This window comes from Macrosteles quadrilineatus, unplaced genomic scaffold (assembly GCF_028750875.1).
Source record: "Macrosteles quadrilineatus isolate MER2022 unplaced genomic scaffold, UCM_ALF_1.0 Scaffold_9__3_contigs__length_116548681, whole genome shotgun sequence".
NCBI lineage: Eukaryota > Metazoa > Arthropoda > Insecta > Hemiptera > Cicadellidae > Macrosteles > Macrosteles quadrilineatus.
The window spans coordinates 2,905,606-2,924,425 of record NW_026542602.1 but is presented as its reverse complement, the minus strand read 5'-3'; positions in this window follow the sequence as shown (position 1 = coordinate 2,924,425).

Sequence of the window (18,820 nt, the reverse complement as noted above, 5' to 3'; positions counted from 1 at the left end):
TAACTATACGTTATTATTATTTAGCGAATTTATAAAACGAATATTTCAATAATAGTTTATCGCAGCAGTCACCATTGGCTCGTACCTCTGACCATAGTATTTAGATAATAGAGTTTAATAGCTATGGATGGCTATTGGAAATTAACAAATACCACCAATAATATTGAACAAATACAAACACAGTTATCTTTGACTAATGTACATTATTTTACGGCATTTGACGTTGAAACTAAACATGGAATGGTAACAATAAACGCAATACAAATATGTTGTATTGTGGTTTGTTCCCTCTGGATACTACAAACAAGTTTACAACATCTGACCATGTCGTGGTTATGGTTAGCTGTTACACATCCAGGGAAAATAACAACCTGTAAGTAAGTCTTCTTTTCTTTTCCTTAATACGTAAAAAATACTTCTTCATCAAGAAACTTATTTTGTGTGTGCAAAATGGATCGTGGTAGAGATGAAAACTCTAAAATTCAAGAGGTGATAAAAATGTGTGTCTTCTCTAATAAAACTAATGAAAAACTGAATAAAAAAATAAATAAATAACGCAAGAAGAATAAAAATTAATATACATGCGTTCTTTTCAAGAGTTCGTGAACATATGCTGTCAGGATTTCTGTTATTATTTGTAATATTTAATGTATCATATGTTTTATTCGTCATTGTATTAAAAGTTAAGTTAAGTTTGGTTTAGTTTTTATCACATTGTCTGTTAATTTCGTAAAAAAAAAATTCAACACAAAACTAAAGAAAAACAAACCTTAATGAAGTGGGACTATTTTATTCGACGAAATCGGCGGACGAATTCTAAAGCTGGAAAGTGTTGTTTTTTCTTCTCGAGAAATATAATTCGTAGCGTATAGCTGCATTTTTAAAGCCTACAATTTTGTCTTAAATATACTAAATACGTGAAAATGGAAGTTTTAAAACTCTATCTCAACGAGACATCTCAAGATAACTTCAACTTAGAGACAAGATATTCGATCTCAACTGTTTCATCTTCATGCTACTTAGGTCTAAGTTCCAAACCCTTTGATGAAGTGTGTCGTAGGTCAAAGGACAAGTGTTACAATGAGCGTGGTGTCCGATTCCTTTAAACTGTAAAGCAAAACAACTGAGTAATTAAAGTAATCGTTGATTATAAAAGTATTGTCTATGTGTAGATGCAAAAACATTATATAAAATTTACTAATCATTTACGCTATTTTCGAATGAATAATTACTATATAAGAGGATTGGTTCACCCTAAGCTGCGAAATTTAGGCAAAGTCAAAAGGGATAATATGATAATGTATATTACAAACTGTTGATGGGATTAATAAACCAAAAATAGTGTTCAGTCTCTCTTTTAAAATAATATTTTTTATAATTACGATTTAGGCCAAGAAATATCAAATTTTTGATCTCTTCTAAAATACGTTATAGGAGTTATTGAAGTACCTTGTGAATTTGCTAATATGTTATTATATTAGAACGGTTTCCATGGCAATAAAAGGAAACACAACAATGATAAAATTGATAATAATATACTAGCTGCTGTGCCCGTGCTTCGCAACGGGAAGAAAAATCAGTTTCATGATCATAGAAATAGATTTAGAATAAATAATAAATCATAAAGTTTAAGATTAAATAATCAATCCTAGATATATTTAATTTCTTTTGGATCAGCTGTCAGAAATTGTGAAATAAGCTTTTGTTAGTTCTGATTGTTTACATTGAACTATCAACGCAAAGGTAAACATTGTGAATTTTCCCATGGAGACCAATTATTAATATTTACTTTTTAAAACCTCACCTCGAACTTTGGATACCCAAGGAACTCAGTCCGAGAGGAACTCAGGAAAGTGAATAGGACTATGACATTCCTAGATATGTGGACAATGTCTGTGCTGAATTTTGACGGTATCGGTTTAGTATTTTAGTCGTGACAGCTACCCATACAGACATACACTACCTCAATTTTATAATAGTTTAGATGAGTCTTAAACGGCACGAGCTTTTAAAAAACGGGTTTTTTCGTTACGTTCGTATTGTGAACTTCAATATCGATAATTACTTTCAAGAGTATGTTTTTGCAAAATAATTCTCCAAAGAAAACATTTACCGGTCAATAAACTGCAATAGATTTCCTTGCGTGTGAACACAGCACCAAAAGCCTTGACATTATAATAACACTCTTTATGAGGCAACCGACAAACCGGAAATGAACAGCAAAAATGACAGGTCGGTCTCAATACTGTAGTATTACAAGTGTGGAATTGGCTTTTGCTGCCAAAGCCTGCCTTGTACTTGCATGTCTACTTGTATTGTAACTGACCTTAGGCACGATATCATTCTGCCGTAGTCTACATTATTATCTTGTAATGTTTCTTTGTATCTGAGTTGATCCATTTTCAAGGTGGATATATTATTTAATTTAATACCGACATGTTCAATATTCATACTCCAACTACTTATAGTTGTCTGGCTGTTTTTAGATAAATTAACATTATCATTATTTTAATCTACGGACGAGTGCAAAAGTATCCGATGTTTATATTTGGTTTGAAAAAATATACAGAGTTGAAATTGACGTGGAAAAATAGTAAAATGTATAGCCTATATCAACTTACTGCTGTTATTCTATACCTTCCAATAATAAAATGTCAAGAAAAATAATGAGAGATTCGTCCATTATATATCTGAACAGCTGAGTGGTTACAGTGCTCACCTGGTAATCAAAAGGTCACCGGTTCGATCCTGAGAAAAGTTAACAGCAATGGTTGAAACTGTGCTAGATCTTTAGGCTTTTATGATGCTTGCTAAAACAGCTGGTCTAAGTTAGTAACAAATCTGCATAATGCATCTCACTTAATTCCCCAATCATCCTTCACTCGTATTTGGGTTAAATACGCACCCAAATAGTAGTGTCCGTATCTCTTGGAATTAAACCTCCAGCAAACGGTCAGTAGCTTACTAGATCAGTTAGTCTTGTCATGATGATAACAGTTTAAGACTTCCTTCATAAAGATGTTGATAGTGGCCAGGCAGCCAGTCGAATCGTTAAACGTTTGATTGTACATAAACATGTAATGTGTGTATAAAGTTGCGATTGTAAAATACATCGTGAAATATGTACGAGACCACTGAAAAATCATATGACATTAAAGTTGGGGGAATGATTTTTTGTAAGTAAACACCAATCGAATTCTCATCCTAAGCTTCTACAGAATATAACAGTTGAAGTAATCTAATTCAATCTAATAATTGATTTAGCATAAACCGCTACGAGGACTTATATTTGTTCCAATGTGGGTGAAGATCGTACCTAAAAAGCTTTTATTAGTAAAAAAAAAAAAAACACTTCAAAGGAATCGTTAGAATTTTCGAATAACCATATCAAAGTGTATGTTGAAAAAAAATGTTCAAGGTTTTATTTTCATGTGAAATGCTAGTGTTGTTGTCACTATATATTCATCCTCAGTATATATGAAGTACAGGCTGTAGTTGAATAGTGTAGAGAAACATATTTTATTTTATGTACCTGAAACTTTACATAGGCAGACATAAAAACAAACAAATCAATATCTCATAAAGTACGTAACCTCCTAACCCAATGTGATCTGAAAAACCAAGTGAGATAAAATGGAAATCATTGTGAAAAACCTTAAAACATAATTATTAACTAATTTATCAGAATGTCTTCCACCTAGTTTTGGAATCAGTCAAACTTCAGGAGGCTACAGAGAGAATTCTAAATTGAATCAAGGCTCGGCCAACTCGAAGGAGAAGTTTTTCTGTTGGGATTATTGTTCCGAACAAGATAAAAAGACTAAATAAAATATAAGAGTTGTTTTTAGCTTCGATAAGGGATTTCAAACGTAAAAATGCAATTTTCTAACTTGAGTACATGATTGTCTCTTAAATATTGTAGTACAATACTGATAATTCTGATTGTCTATCAAACGTAAACTATTTAAATGTAATTAAATTCAACTTGAAATAATCCCACAGCATTTTGTTAATAAAGCGGAACAAAACAGGATACTCTAAAAGAGTAGGAACAGGTCTTACATGGCAAAACCTTTTACGTTTGTGTTCACTTAGCAATGAGAAAGTTGCCTAATTGACCTTAAGAGTCTTCGTCAGTGGTAGCCATATTGGATTTCAGTCCCATAAGAGCAATGTTAACTTCGTAACAATTTTTTTTTTAAACTTGTTGTGATAAAATAATAATTGAGGTGTTGAAATTAAGGTTTAGTGGTCCTCTAGGGAGTGAGGATTTTGGTTTTGTATTTTCCTTCCACTTAATAAGTTAATGATTATTAATTAAGCCTTTGATGAAATATTTTTAATCAAAGGCATTTTAATTAGACATTCAATCATTTTAAGAAAATACAAAAACAAATATTTGAAATATGTTCTTTATTCCCTAGTACTCTATGTTATAAACCTAATTATAAATTTTCAAAACTATATCTTAATAAATAACACCGGTGTACTGCTTCAAATTATGGTATTTTCTGTCAAATTTAACATTGGTCTTATGGGACTAAAATCCAATATGGCTACCACTGATGAAGACTCTTAAGAAATTTTATACCGTATTGCTTAACAAGATGCATCAAATAGCCTACGATATTTGCGTAACAAATCTTGATACATATACTCACATTATTTCAGCTGATTTTTCAATTTATTTGTAAAAGTTGAATTGTTCGATAATTGAATAACTTCTCCCGGTATGTCCTTGACAGCCAATTTATTTATTTCTTCTAGAGAGCCTTCTTCAGGCACGCCTTGCTCCACTTTTATTGGTGGGGAATTGCTTTACTTAAATAACTATTTTAAATATTGTTTGATGTCAAAACAGGTTTGAAAGCTAACAACTTATATCATAAAACTGTTTACGGCTTTTATGAGTTTTTATTTTGTAGTTTAAACATGTTTATTTTAGAATATTACGAAACCTAGAAATTGTTATAAGCAGCTAAGTATGTTTAATGTAAAATGCATAAACCACATACGAGAAAATGTGTACATCTATAGACATGACTTAAAAGTAGTTCGTGGTTTTCTAATAAACTTTAAAAACTCGGCTTTACACGTTTTGTTTATAAAATAGTAAATCGTGGACTCATTTTAGATAGTTGTTCGTTCGTCAGATTTACTATTTCATAAATCTAGATACCTGTTTTATTTGATAACCGGTGCTGAAGTTTATAATACTAAAAATAGAAAGCAGCATGAGAAACATTATAAACGATTATATTATTGTTATATCTTTTAGCACAAAGCGTTTTAAGGGGTGGACTTTAATTGTGGAGCTTTGGAAATACCTGAGTATAACGAGTTTGGTTTTAAAATTTATCCACAGTAAATTTTTCACAAATTAATACGTATATTCTTGGTTAAAGCGTTGGCTTCATAACTCTAAAGGAATCTGAAATCTCCCAATTATTTATCGATGCTTACATATTTCTACAGGGATATTTGGAGCTTAATTAAAACAGCTTTATTTGAATATTCTAGTATGAATATTCACGAAATATTCATTATAGAATTTGGTAAACTTAGGCTTTAAGTTCTCACTTTACATCTATATCTGTCAGTATTGATCAAAGTATTTATTTAATTTTGTTGATTAGTTAAATCAGTATATTTTACAATAAAAATGTTGCCAAACGCCTATTTATTACCTCCATAACTGATTATATTATGATATTAAACAATGTTGAGTATTATTTACAACGGATGGTTCATGTTAAAATACTAATGGAGCACCTTTAACATAAGTGACTGCTAAAGCAAGTCCTGTAAGGTACGGAATACATTTTGTACAAGTTTTATTTATTTTATCGCAGAAATTTTTTTAAAAGAAGTCACTTTATTTATTGTGAAGAACATTCATTCATGTTTTAATTTGGTTGTACGACTTATTCCAGATGCCAACAATTTCACTCAAGACAATTGGGGTCAAAATCTTTTAAATACTTATTGCAAACTTTAGAAAAGTGTAGTTTCTATATTAGTGTGGTATGCGAGGGAGATAGCAACAGACATAATGTAATATGACAAATATTTTTACTGCAAAGAACAAAATTATTACTTTCAAAACTCTGACAATAGGTTTATTTATACAAGAATCAATAATTTAAACAGAGCATTGATAATGGTCATGAATAATGTATTTAAATACCTACAATGAGGGTTCAAACAGAAGTACTGAGAGGATCAATGGGTTCTTTGAATCCATTAGCAAACCTTTTTGACAAGTCTTGATACCATTTTCATTTGGAAAGCTTGATGTATTAAGTTCTATTTTTACTCAAAGGGGTGGATGCTAGGCACTTTATTTTTTTAGTTAATATTTAGAAGTGATTTCAGATTGTTTTTTCATTATTGGTAAAACATGATGAAAACATAAAAATTGGAAAAAGATATTTGTATGTTTATTTGTATTTAATGTAAAGGTTTTATTCGGTAAATAAACCATTGGAATATCCTGTACCTCTCTTTATATTGATCAGCCCTACTTATCAACATTCCTAACAATTATATTTTGGTCTCCAAATTTTAGAGATTCCATTTCCGAAGTATTTTTTTACAGAACTTTTATTGCAAAGTATTCTTGAACTTTAAATTAAACCGTCACATACAATTGGGTTTACCTTCTTCAATATCTATATAATTCGTAACTACTTTCGTTTTGATTTTTATGATAGAATCCTAGAAATTAAATGTTTATTTTCAATTATAAGCTAAACTTTCTGTCCGAACTTGATCTAAATAGTTATTATCATGGAAATACGACAACATATTGAAACTATTTTTTTCAGTAAACTTTTTCTCACCATTCGTTATGACTATAAACTAACTACCTTTTCGCCACTAATGTGTCTAAGTGCTATTAAAACCTACTAAATATCACTTTTTGCAAGGAGACGCTCCATGGAGTTGTGTTATAGTCAATAAACATTTCATATAGTATTAAAACCTAACAGCAGGTTTCATATCCGCATGGGCGTGATACAAGTTTTACAACACGACTATAATCCCTTATCAGCAGCATTACAACTGAGGTTATAAACATGAAGGTATCAAATCTGAACTGGCTGAAATATACATAAATATCATATGTGAATGAAAGAACTGGTCCATAAACACTTCAACAAAATAAATGAAGAAAGATGAACTTGTTTGGATGTTACTTTGATATACTGTCTTCAATGTTAACATGATTAATCAATTAAACATGATGTATTGTTTTATTGTTTTATTGTTTTATAAATATATTTTATATTTATATATTTATATACATGATTTATTGTTCAGTAATAAAGAAGTGCTTGAGTATCCGAAGGTATGTGTTTGATAAAAAACTATGACATTGACATGATTAAAAAGTAAATTACACATCTCGAACTTAAAAAAAAGTAGTTAGGTGATTTTCAAAACTGGAATTATAGTTTGCAAAACTGTTGTCTACCCAGTACTATCCCCATTTTGTTAATATTAGCATTTTATACTACTACTACTAGAGTCACCATCCTTTCTACATGATCCAGTTGTAATCTCTTTACTATTTGAACAGAACACAGCTGATAATGTACCACTCAAGTAAGCTACTACAAGAATCATGTACTACATTTTTACATTATGACAGTTTAAATGATTAAATATACGCTATAGTTTGCATGCTACAGCATTCAAACGCTTCAGTTTGGCTTGATGGAATGGTTGGTGCATAAACAGGTGTGTGTAGTTGATAGCAGCACGTCTGTTGACTTTTTCGATAAAACTATCTTAATTTCTTTAACAGGGTAGTAAACATCTATCTAGCTATAGTCAAAGATACAAGTAACGAAAAAATGTCTGAATTCTGTTCAATTATTTATATGTCAAAACTGAATAAAAAGATCAAGGACTATAATTATTTACAATTAGATAATGTGCTAAGTTAATTTTGAGACCACTTTGGCAGAAGTTTGTACTAGTTCGGCCCAGCAAAGTTATTGAAGTCACAAAGTTCATGATAGATTCAATAGGAGTGCAGTCAATTTGGTATTCTACATTGCAATACCCTAGAGGACACATACATGGTTATGAATACATCGGATCCCTCATAACTGTAACATGCTGCTTATACTACATTGTCATTGTGACCTCCGCTTAAACAACTTCCCTTGTAGATTTATAATCATTATTGATCAGCTGAGGGCAGTTATTTTATAAGATTCCATTAGTTTTAGCTTGGTTTTAGAAAGATAATTTTTGGTTTACAATCTGTTTATATTTAAATTGAAATAGTATTTCATCACTGACTCAACTCAACTTCAAGTGTCTCTTTTCGACCCGAGGTTAAGTTTTACGATGGAGGCGAAGCCGAGGTCTATATTTTTTTCGTCATATTGCACCAATATTTGAACAAACCATGTTACAAAACTAAACTAGTTTTCATTTAAAGTAAAATATCAAGACTACTTCTAATTTGTTTTAAATTAATTTGCTAATGGAAACAAGCAGCTGTTTAGTACGTGATTCAATCGTTTCGTCTATTACGATTGTGTTTATGATATTGCAGATCGTGTCCTTAAAGAATGATTACTAATCAACCATTTGTGTCCATTCTTGCCATAATCTGCATTAAAAAGAATTTAACGAGATAAAACACATTTTACAAACTGTTATAAAAATGTACGATATTATGGTATACATAAACAGTAAAAGACAACAGTGGCTTATTGGGAAGTGCTGTTATAAATTGGTTTTATAGGAAGTGTTTGTAAATGAACACTTCTGGATGGTGCTTAGACGTGCAATAACTGAATCCACTCTCATTTCTAGCCATTAATCCGCAAATAATTGAACACGCCTAGTATATATGAAATCCCTCCATATGATTATGAACTACAATGTTTTTTTATTTGTTTAATAAAGAAGTGCTTGAGTATCCGAAGGTATGTGTTTGATAAAAAACTATGATGTAAATGAAAAATGTAAATGCAATCAAAAGTATGTATTTAGAAAAAATAGTATAACAATCTTGATACGTAATAAAGTAAGATTGAATAAACCTAGTAAAACTTAAAAACCGCAACTCCAATAGTTAAAACCCTTTGTGACAGCATTACTGAATGGTTTGTTTACTTAATCAATAATTTTGTCCATTTAATGCGTTATTTTCATAAAGTCCTTACAAAACTAAGGCAATTGAGGTATTTTCATAAAACGTATTGACAGTTAATAGACCTTAAAGATAGGTTAATGACACTAAATATAGCAATGTTAAAGTCTTATAATAATCTATTGAAGTTTTGTGTTCTCGTCATGATACTGGTTGAATGGAACAACAGAAAATAATGAAGGTATTTTAATATAAAATTTTAGATTTAATCATACCTATTTTTTGGTTTAGTTTCAGATATTTAGTTCAGATATTTACCTGAAAGTAATGTTTTCATTTTTTAAGTTGTTTTCATCTTAGCTGGTCTTATAATATTTTCAGCTATATAGAAAAGGATTGGTTTTGAAACCACTTTGTAATAAAATCATTGGTTACGTTTTAGATTCAATTAATCTTAAACTTAGTCTAAATTTACAACGACAATGAAATACTGAGGCCAGCGCAACACATGTTACATTTATTAGGATCACAATATAATTCATGAATCTGTGTTCTCTAGCTCTAGGGTATTGCAATAGAGAATACCAAATTGGCTGCAACGCTGCTGAATCTATCATGAACTTGTACCACTATAATCTTAACTGAACTCTGAACTTCAAGGATCTAACGTCAAACTGTGTTCAGAATGCTATTTGAACATGAATCATAAATTATAAAAATAACTCATAGTACTTATAATTGCATCAAACATGAGTTATGGCATTGACTAGACACTTCTACTTAGAGGTGGGTAGTCAATAGTTATGATTACATCCTACTAAATTTGATAACTTTGAAAATTCAGTTAAAGAAGTAGGGTGTTGATTTCATACAAAGTATTTTACCTGAGTATGGCCGAAGCATATGCATCACAATTGTTATCATGTTAACACTAACAAACCTGGATATTGAACAAAAGGATGTGGGGGAAAAAATTACCACAAAATACAAGATCTTTTTATATTTGGACTAATGGAGATTTTTCTTATTTTTATGCTTATAATTAAGCTGTAATATGCAATATACAATATGCAATGTTTTGGAGGTAGTATAACACTAGATTGAAAAAGAAAAAAGCCAGTTTACTATATAAGTTCATATTCCCAATTAACGATTTGGGAGTTCCTTGGAAAAATTATTAGAAAGATAAAAGCAGAGAGTTTGGCTGCTAAACGGTGGATTTTACATACACATTTGATGTTCAAGTATAAAAAATAAGGCATATAACAGTAAAATAGATGTTAATATGTGTCTAGGTATTTTTTGTATCTGTACGCTTAAATGTATTGGAACTATATACATTCAATCTAGTGTGCCTGTTGCTCGAAATCTTGTTGTAATTACTTAGAATCTTACAATTTTCGACCAGCTTAAAGCAGATTTAAAATACTTGAAATCTGCCAAATCAAAATCAAGAAAACAAACCGCCTAAAGTTTGTCCCTGCAAAAGAAACAATTTCGCAAAACAAGCATAGATCCTTTAACAGAGTTCCAACGAAAACGTTTACAGACTTTTCTAAAACGTTGGTTTAAGCCTTCAAAGAAAGCCATCTCGTCTCTTTCGTTTGCACTTACATTAGCATTGGATGTGCCTCAGTAGACACTGTTGATTAGGATAGGTATCATATCTTTGATGAACATTTCGTTTAAATTTCCAATTAATCTTTGGACTTATACAATTAGAGCTACAATCGTAGGTTTTTAAATATAAAATTTCAATTAGGGGCTTCTCAGTCGAAAGTACTTGGTTGTTATCATTATTTTTAATACCTAATGAAATGAAAACTGAAGTATTTATTGAGTAGTATAGTACCTCATTTGAGTAGTATTATGGTAGTGGTGGTAGTAGTAGTAGTTAGTGGTTCATAGTAGTGAGTAGTATTATGAAGTAGTAGCTATGTTTTATTTAGTAATGATTGATTTTAAGCTGTAATAACAAACCAAATTTATTCGTAAAGAATCATTTATACATATTTAAAAGCCAACTGTTTGTTTTAATAATGCAATAAGTATTTAATATTTAATTCCAACGTTAAACTTGCATTAAGAGTTTTTCACATTACCTACCAGCTGTTACTAGTCATCTATCTTGCAGGTTTTTGGAGCCTAGCTGTGCTAATTTATAAAACAATAACAAAACTACAAAGACAATTTTCAATCCACTAATTTTCTAGATATATAAATTACAATCACTTTGGTATTCGAACATATATTTTGGAATGAAATATAACTCTTCATCAGGTGTTTGAAAATTAATCCATGGTGGCTGCTAGCATCTAACGGCTCTTAGTTATGATTAAAATATATAATAAAAGTACAGAATAAAGTTTTTTATACAACAGACAATAAAGTATACTATATGACTTGTTGCCTGATTCACAAAGTCATGGAGATTATGAACGTGTTTTCAGTTGAATCTTTAAGTTGTAGCTAAACACATCGGATCAAAACTGTTTTTACAAATACTTCTTCCATGGGAATTTGTACAGACATTTGTACATTATTGTACTTCTACCTTTTGTACATGTCCCCTAAAGCTTTTGGGTCGAACGCTGAGGTTTTGTATACCAATGAATAAGTTTTGTATGGTAATGTATAAGTGGACGAGTAATGGTTCTACTCTTAACTCTGACTTTTAGCTAAGCCATATCCTGAAACAAATGTGTGTGTAAGTTTACTGTATGACCTTAGAAACAGTGAAAGGACTAACTTGACAAAATCTACATTAACCAAACCTTTTAGCCATTGTTGAATAACACTATACATCAATGCAAACTACACGGTGCTGGAGGGAAGCACCTAAACCCTAGAGCTCAATAAGCCAGGATTAAATGTAGATATCCATTAGTATTCCGATGTATAAGCCATCCCTAAATAATCGAACTTAATCCAAACTGAACTTGATTGCAAGATTCTTGCTCGACCTATTTTAGATAAGCTGTAGAAGCGCAAAGTGGACTCAGACCAATTCATTTTGGAAAATAAGTGCTACTTCCTTTGAGGTTCACTCAAGTAGTTTGAAAATAGACACTTACGTGCATTCATAGCTATTCTGTCTTGTGGTTTAATTTATGTTTGTTTTATGGCCGTCTTGAATCACGTTTTGTAACATTTTATATATTTCTTTTTATTTTATATGTTTCTCATAACGGTTGTAAGACTATTAAGCAAATTAAAGCCAGTTGATCAAATCCTCTGAACCAAAGATTACCAAATTGATGACCTTTGCATATAATTTGTTTTGTGGCGGTCTACGTTCTAGGTATAAGAGTTGATAGGTTTTGCAACACAATTTTAGAATTTCGTGCAATGTTTTTGAACAATTCTAGATTCTCAGCAGCTGTATGTATTGTCATTGTTCTGTATATGACTCGACAACAGTAAACATCTCAGTTACAGTAACACCTCGCTGTACCTCATACTTACTGTGCATTGAGATAAACTGACTTCTCGAGATCTTTCACACAGAAACCTTGTATTTCTACTGAATCTTTTATACACACGAAGAAAGTCTGACCATTGAAATCCTTCAATAAATATGGAATGAAAAATTGTATAGTAAGTATTACTACTATCCACATAACATTACACTATAACACTGTTTTTAGTTCAATGGATAATGTTAACATTCAGTCGATACCCTCAATAGCATACAATTTACAAAAAATGTTACTACAACACACCTTATGGGAGTGCCATTAATTATATGTATTATACAGTATGTGTCGTGCTTAATGGTTTTTAGAGACACGCCCATATTGCTAAGGGTATATAATGTAACTACAAAGCACTGTAAAGGTACTACAGAACAATATATGAAAGCACAATTCAACATATAATGTAGACTACGACAGAATGATATCGTGCCGGAGGTCAGTTACAATACAAGTAGACATGCAAGTACAAGGCAGGCATTGGCAGCAAAAACCAATTCCACACTTGTAATACCACTGTATTGAGACTGACCTGTAATTCTTTGCTGTTCATTTCCGGTTTGTCGGTTGCCTCATAAAGAGTGTTATTATAATGTCAAGGTTTTGTTGCTGCGTTCACATGCAAGGATTTCAATTGCAGTTTATTAACATTTAACTCGTTTACAGCAGTTAAAAACATTTACGTTTGGCAGAAATATAACTTTTTTGTTAAACAGCTAGTGTCCCAAAAAACACACACATGGCCAATTACGAATGCCATTGTTGTTTTTCTTTTCACTGCCATGGTTATAATTCAACATTACTTACTTGCAAAATTACAATGAGTTCGATAACCCATGTAATATTTCATAGAAGGGATATGATCAGTCTTGGCTTGGATCATATTTGTAAAATGTTATTTTAAAAGAGAAATTGATAATCATCTGTTTATAATGAATCACCTTGATAAGCTGTAACATCTAACTATATTAATAACTTATCCTAAACTTCGCAACTCAGTCTTTTATGGAAATTCTTCATTCGATGTTGCATAGATAACCACTGAATTTAGTTGATTGTTTTTGCACGTGTAAAACATACCATACTCCTGTTATCTATGAACATACGCACACTTTATAGTTAACCTTTATTAGGCGCCTTAAAATAAGAAAATAAATAGCAAAACCTAGAAATAATTAGAACACCGATGAAACCATTGTTGTTCGATTGTGAAAAGTATTGTGAATAACATATCAAAAGTCTCCAAAAATATCTTTGGTGGAACACCAACATTTTTCCAAAATGGCGGCCAAATCCAGTAGTTTTTTGCTTTATATTGAAATTCTGACTTTCCAGTCAATATTGGTGAAAAGTCGTCAATACATTTAATGTTCCTCCTGAAATTACCTTTAAAATGATACCAAACACATGTACCTACAACAAAAAATAAACCCCGTAGAAATAATAAAATATTTCAAATAAAAATATTTTTTTATAAATTAATGTAATAGTCCAAGCAAACTAAAATTTTTTTACACAGGGATCGTATAAAAAATTGCAAGTAAACATTTTATGGTTTTATTTTTATTGTTGTGGTGTGCAAAGTGACATACCAAAAGTTGCAAAAAATCAGTCCACGGGAAACCCCTAAATTAAGGAAAAAATGGCGGCTTTTCCCAATATTGGACAAATTTTGCAACAAAAGATACCACATGTTTTTTTGCACATTTTTCGAAATATTGACTTGGAACCACGACCGATATTTATTGGATGGTCCGTACTTAATTTCTATAGGGGACGCTTTTTGGGCCGCCATCTTGGATCAGCCATATTGGATCTGCCATATTGTTGCCATATGTAATTATAGTGTTGTGACACATCATTATGAACTAGATTTCCACGCTGATTTCAATGCTGAAATCAGTTTTTTAACTATCGTTTTACGATTTTAAGATATATAAAAACGAAAACTCTCCCCCATACATTTCTTATGGACGTTTCGTACTTTGACAATTTAAAAACACATTGAAAACTACCACAGCCTAAGGTTGTACCATCAGGTTCAAGTATGGCGTGGAAATAGTTCACCAGCAGATCCAACAGATTGGGAGTGGTGTTTGACTGATGGTACATATGACTAACTTACTTATAAATAACTGTACTTGTAAATAACTGCAACTGTGTAACTTGGAAATTATATTTAGATAAATATAGGATATGGCCTTTAACAAATTTCAACAAAACGTTTTATGGTTTTATTTTGTAGTGTTGTGCAGAGTGAAAACGGGAAAAACTCGTCATAGCTATTCGTTCAAGTATTGACTTTTATTTTAGCTATGGATTCCTTATTGGGAGTTATTTAGAATTGGGGATAAATGTCTTTTAACTAAAGACAAATTTCAAAATAACAATAATTCATTCAATAGTTCATTGAAGGTGATTCGTTTAAAATTTGTCATGTGTCATTTAATAATCAATAAAATTAAAGCTAAACATTTACTGAGTACATTGATACCAGAATGAACTTGTTAACATATTAACAACCCGAGATATAAATCTTTTAACAAAAACTTATAAAAAAGGTTTTATTTAATTTTGTGTTGAGGTTTGTACCTCGTCTATAACTAGTCTGTTTTATCTATAAAACAAAATGAAAGCTAACTAAAATGAAACCTCTTTTATAATTGAATATTTTAAGGCTAGAATGAACTGCAAGCATTAATAATACCTGGAGAAAAATAATCCAAACACATTTTCAAAGTACGATACGTCCAAAAGTGATGTATAGGGGAGAGTTTTCGTTTTAATATATCTTAAGCAACGAAAAAACTTATTTAAAAACGGATTTCAGCATTGAAATCAGCGTGGAAATCTAGTTCATAATGATGTGTCACAGCACTATAATTACATAAAAAAATATTTATATCCAATATGGCAGATCCAATATGGCTGATCCAAGATGGCGTCCCCTATAGAAATTAAGTACGGACCATCCAATAAATATCGGTCGTGGTTCCAAGTCAATATTTCGAAAAATGTGCAAAAAAACATGTGGTATCTTTTGTTGCAAAATTTGTCCAATATTGGGAAAAGCCGCCATTGTTTTCCTTAATTTAGGGGTTTCACGTGGACTGATTTTTTGCAACTTTTGGTATGTCACTTTGCACACCACAACAATAAAAATAAAACCATAAAATGTTTACTTGCAATTTTTTATACGATCCCTGTGTACGTTATTTTTAGTTTGCTTGGACTATTACATTAATTTATAAAAAAATATATTTATTTGAAATATTTTATTATTTCTAAGGGGTTTATTTTTTGTTGTAGGTACATGTATTTGGTATAATTTTAAAGGTAATTTCAGGAGGAACATTAAATGTATCGACGACTTTTCACCAATATTGACTGGAAAGTCAGAATTTCAATAAAAAGCAAAAAACTACTGGATTTGGCCGCCATTTTGGAAAAATGTTGGTGTTCCACCAAAGATATTTTTGGAGACTTTTGATATGTTATTCACAATACTTTTCACTATCGAACAACAATGGTTTCATCTGTGTTCTAATTATTTCTAGGTCAAACCATATATTCAGGGGCCTATATAGTTAAAGATTACTGTTGTATACTCAGCTGTTTTACTTCCTAGCTTGAACATACCAAATGCACTTTGACCTATGAAACACTTCCTCAAAGTGTTTGTAACTTGAACCAAAGTAGCAAGTAGGGGATGAAACAGTTGCAATAAAATATCTTGTCAAAGTCGAAGTTGTAACTCGGGAGATGATGTAGAAACTAGGGGATCATAGCAGCAATTGCTGCTTTTTAGTTATGTATTAGAATTGAGATTAAATACACACTTTTTACACATTTAGTCGGGGTCTTCCACCAACATATTATATTTCAACACTGCATTGCAATTCCAACCTAAAAACAGAACACTAAAAGCAATAAACATACAAATAAGCAATTTTTACATCAACTGGTATATTTAACACTGGCTTATAGAAACACTGTAGCAGTACTTCCATTAGAAAATGACTGGACCTTTGGCGGCCTGTGGGGCAGAGCAAGGGTAATTTTTGACACCTCTGATATTTTTCCCAACGTCCTTGGACCTTAAACTTTAAAATTAATCTTCAACAGCCAAGCTACCTTTTTCCTAGCTCAAGATATTTCTTGGGGACCGATTCGCTTACGGTATTAAATATATATATTTTTTTCACTACACTACTGTGAAATAACCACGACATGGTCAGATGTTGTAAGCTTGTTTGTAGTATCCAGAGGGAATTTACCACAATACAACATTTGTATTGTATTGCGTCTATTGTTACGTTCAGCGTCCGTGTTCAGTTTCAAGTGTGCATAACTCACTGTGCATTTAGTATAATGTTGGTATAGTAATAATAGTTATATATACACCTCTTGCATAAACTCTAACCATTGACTATAGTCTATGCTCCAACTGCAGTCACCATATACCTTTTGTGTGTGCGGTGAAGTATAAATACAGAAAATGATAAAGGTTAACGTAGAAGTTGAAAATTCATTACCAGCAGGAATAAAGATTCAGTCAATTCAAAGTAAATATTTTCAATCAATCTGTTATGATTGAAGTTACAAGGAAATAGTAATATTAAAGTTTTAGTAAACGATAGGCTTAAAATAATTCTTATACATTAATATCGAAGTGTAAATTTCATACTTTAGGAAAGTCTATAAATAGTCTGGCAACAAATCAGAAAGGGTAAAATTGTGTAAAGAATGATGTTATAAAATACAATAAATATTATTAAGGTTTGAATCAGTTACGAAATTTATTTAAATTTCGAGACACTAAATACAAGGCTAACTTTTGCATAATCTAGAGAATATTTAATAGGAATTTGTTGCCCCCCTAGTTAACAGTTGGCTCATTATTTCGTAAACTAATAATGCTACTTTAATATAGTTCTGTAAGGTTATGATGTCATCAATCAGGAAGCATATACGGGGTGTTTGGTAGTCACTAGTCAAAATTAATTAAATGGGCACAACAACTTGCTTGAGAAAACTATGTTTATACTATATAATAAACGGTCATATAGTATAAAAAAACTTATCCGCAGTGTATGTCCGCTCAAGGGGATGCATATTGCGTTAAACATAAAATTACAATTCTTTCATCGATTGATAATAATAACAAATACCCCCGCCGCAGCAAACCTGCAGACTAAGCGAATTTCCATTTGACTTTACACTTTTTTTGGATTTACACTGAAATGTCTACTTAAAAATATAACATTTATTCTTGATTTAAATAGAATTAGTTTAACAAGTACTTAGGTTTGCTGCATCAGGGAGGGTAAAACTATTTTTTTTTAATGTGAATAGTTTCGTAAGAAATAAAAAAATTTTCCAAATTTGATCAAAATATGTTCACAAACAAGCAAACTACAACAGTTTACTTATTCTCCATAAGAATAACATGGGAATTTTAAATTTACAATTTTTTGGAATTTTCTCCGTAACAATTATTCGCATAATAACGCTTCAATATACTAAGTTATTTGTTTTCTTAAGCTCTACAAAATGGTTTGGAAATAAATTGCTAAATTTTATGTTTTTTGGGTCAAAAATGGGAAAAACCTATTTTTACCCCATAAAACCCCCCGTAAACCCCCGTTCCCATGGTCCGATCATGCTGGATCGCGAACTCGTTCGAATAAACGTACGTTTACACGTTTGTACCAAATTTCATCAAAATCGGATCATTTTTGCTCGAGTTATCGTGCTGACGGACATATATATATATATATGAATTTGAACGGATGGTGTTTTTGGCCTCTAGGGACCTCAAAACGAAAAAAAATCGGTCCCGCGTCCAGGTCGTACCATGAATACTACGGTAATAGCTTATTCCCTATATGGGAAATTCGCTAAAACGCGTATTAGTGAAGTTAGATGAACAAGTAAGTATAACAAAGTATACCCTACACATGAATGCATCTTGTATCACTTAGATTTAGGTCGAACATAAAAAGAAAGTTGTTCAAAAGAATAACATTCATTTTCATTACACCGAGGTAAGATACTTAGATTTCTAGATATTTTTGGCAAGCGATGTTTGCGTCAAACGCGAGATAATATTGGTTATTATTCACGATAAATCATAGTTGTTGACACTTGTAATGGGCATGCATTAAAAATGATTGACATGTTTATTTTCGTAAAACAGGTGAAAACAGGTGTATAAAATGGCGCTAACCGG